General features: G+C 41.9%; 1 long non-coding RNA gene across 1 annotated transcript; it reads right to left on the reverse strand.

The window, feature by feature from the left end:
• Nucleotides 1-1458: 1458 nt before the first annotated feature.
• LOC108803793 lies at nt 1459-2427 on the reverse strand. Its single transcript, XR_001942302.1, has 2 exons — nt 2350-2427; nt 1459-1507 (listed from the first exon to the last, which is right to left on the reverse strand). It is a non-coding gene; the product is annotated as an uncharacterized LOC108803793 (long non-coding RNA).
• Nucleotides 2428-3096: the final 669 nt, after the last annotated feature.

Consider the following 3096-nt stretch of genomic DNA (forward strand, 5'->3'; position numbering starts at 1 on the left):
GGGGCGGGTACAGCTGGCTCTGCCTCTAGATAGGCAGAGCCAGCTGTCAGTCACGCAGCTGGGTGGATCCCGGCACAATTGTCGGGATCCGCTTCAGCATATCAGTATACCACGAGCTGCTGCTCGCGGTAAACTGAAGTGTCTCAGTATACCGCGAGCTACAGCCTAGGGTGACGGGAGGACGCTAGTTTGTGGCCTCCCGTTACCCTAAGGAGAACTATGGGGAAAAGCCTTAACCCCATAGTTCCCCTTTAATAGTAATTAGTGACACGCGATTTCAGCAAGATTTATTTTATTGCTAAATTGAAGGTTTCCATTTTTCTTTAACATTATTGCTTTGATTTTTTTACCTTCACAAAACGAAAATACTGGGCACACATTGTAAATAACTGGGGACACATAGTACTAACACTGGAACGATCAGATGAGGTGTGTGCTGCACAGAGGCTCGGTAAATGATCCCAGATATCACACATTTACAGATCCATTGCTCAACCACGCACACAGCCGCTGTCATCCTAAAACTGATAGGACGACAACGGCAGCTCTCCTCCCCGCTTGGCTGCTCTCTCATGCTGCTTGATCATCGCGATAGAGCAGCTCCCTCCTCTGCCGGCCATTTCTACTTGGATCCCCGCTGCCTCAGCCCATACAAGTGGGGGAAGAGCAGCAGGGATCCATAGAGACACACGGAGAAGATGCCTGTGGCCGGTGCGGGGGTGCACCGAATTTTTGTTAATAGCGGTCATCACCGACTTATTAGCCGCTGATGACAGCCATTATATTTAAAGGGGACCTTCAGGAGAACCGTTCCAATATAAGTTCATGGTTGCTTTAGCTTATAGCAGAAGGTAAATGCCACCAATGTATGGCATACTGACCTGGCAGTCTGGGAACAGTTTTGTTCCGCCGTATGCCATATGTCGGTGACAGAGAAAGGGTTAAGATAAATACATTTTTTTGCCCCCTCCCCTAAACCAACACATCCCACTTGTCTCTAGGGATAGTTTTAATCCCGTGCTACAAGCCTCTCTCTTGGCCATGCCTGCACATTAGAGTGCTGATGACCTCAATAGAGCTCTAATACGCAGGCATGGCCAGGAGAAAGGGGATTTTCAGTGCGGGATGTCAAACACAGGAGGCCACGGGCATTGGATCTTGCCAAGTATGCATCTGTTGAAGGGGAGGGTGGGTTTGTTAGGTCAGGGGAGGGGAAAAAATAACCTACAACCATACACACAACTCATTGCAGGCAAGAGAGTGTAAATTCACCACAATCACTCTGCTCATCCCAAGCTTTTACATGCTGAAGAACCATTAAGCTCTCAATGCCAAAAACTTCACCTTTAACTATGGCTTTCTTCATGAGTTTTGCCATCAGAGGATCTCTGTATTCTGGGAGACCAGCCAGTGTGAAGGCGTACAGCATGAGGACTTCATCACCAGTTTTTTGCTTTGTTTTTGATGCATTTTTCAGACACCCCATAGCTCCTTCCAGCAGCGTTTTCTGGAAGACAAATGGAAAACCATATAGTGTACAATAGGCTTTTAGCCATTAATGGACCGGTGCAGAATGTGACTGGCCATTCGCGATAGACATAAGATGGCTAGAGCAACCAAATTAAAGTGTATCTAATGGGGAGACGTCTTTTAGCTTTGGATAGAGTAGGAAGGGTTTCAAACATGTCAGCTTTTTATTGCGGCTCGTGTCCCTTCTGCGGCCAAAAGGTAGATTTGTATTGTAGGAGATTTAGGACTCCAGAGTGGATTAGAACAAGAGGCCCAAAATCTAAAACTTTTTATAGAGGCAGCTCTCTATCCAAATGGGGATCCCCAGAAAAGCCTGCAGGGTGATAGAAGGATGAGGGTGCCACAATGGTTGGATAAATCTCATAAGTGGATTCAACACAACGCAAAATTAAAAAACAATAAAGGCATTTTAGGGACTCAACTCTCTATCATGACAGGTACACTGACAATAGGTGAACATTTGTATTGAACTGCAATTGTGGAGAGGGAATGAACAGCATACAAAAATTTCCATTTACCAGCTAGCCTGCAAAAAAAAAAAAAAGCTTACACGGTTTTACATTTGCATCTGAAACAGAGGTTTTAGTTGCTCAACTTTTGCAAAAACGTGAAAAAATAAATAAATGTGAAATAAAAAAAATTAAAAAAGGAAAAGAGGACCATGCCAATGAAAAATAATGTTTCTACAAGTTGAAAGTGGACACAATACCTCTCGTCTGCCACCATTATTTGTTCCCACCCCACTTCCCAAGCAAGACCCATTATACTTTTCGGGCATGGACCCCTCAGGTGTTTGTTTTGAATTGGATGGTTTCTTACCCCCAAGCTGTATTTGGTTTCGAGAAGTGAAATTGCAACATATGCCGTGTAGTGGATGGAACTGTTTGTGTCCTGGAAAAAAAAAATGCAAGTTACATACATAGGTATTAGTTTACAGTTTTTTCCTCAACTATAGTTGGGAGCAACAGCTTCTTGTATGCAAAAATATTAATATAGTTATATAATCCATAGGCTGCATTTACCATTTTCTTGTCAGCCACTTAAAGCTGAACTCTAGTCAAGGAGCCAATTACAGATGAAATGCATACATGAGAGCTGTTGTATGAGATGTTGTATCTTTGTCCATCCAGTCTTGAGATTTATATAGAATGAAGTCTAACTGCATGCCATTTGGTGTATAATATATATATTACACATACACACATATCATATAGAATGAAGTCTTTAACTGCATGCCATTTGGTATATATATATATATTACACATATACACACATTCTAGCAATCTGTTTTATACACTTAGTACTAGTTTTTTTTTTTTTTTTTAAGCCCTAAAACATCTAAATCACAGTGATCTGCTCTACACACATCTGTCATCAGTTTGCAATTAGCATGCCTGTCACCAATTTTTCACACATTTATACAAACTATTCTTTCAAGCACGTATGTACAGACTTGTTTCCATTTAACCTACATTGAAGCAACCCATTTTTTGCATATTCATCAATATTTATCCATAAATTTGCACTCATTCATAACTATTAATCCATAGATTTGGTACATACACA

The sequence above is a fragment of the Nanorana parkeri genome, unplaced genomic scaffold, assembly GCF_000935625.1.
Source record: "Nanorana parkeri isolate BGI_ZX_2015 unplaced genomic scaffold, ASM93562v1 scaffold4214, whole genome shotgun sequence".
In the NCBI taxonomy this organism is placed as follows: domain Eukaryota; kingdom Metazoa; phylum Chordata; class Amphibia; order Anura; family Dicroglossidae; genus Nanorana; species Nanorana parkeri.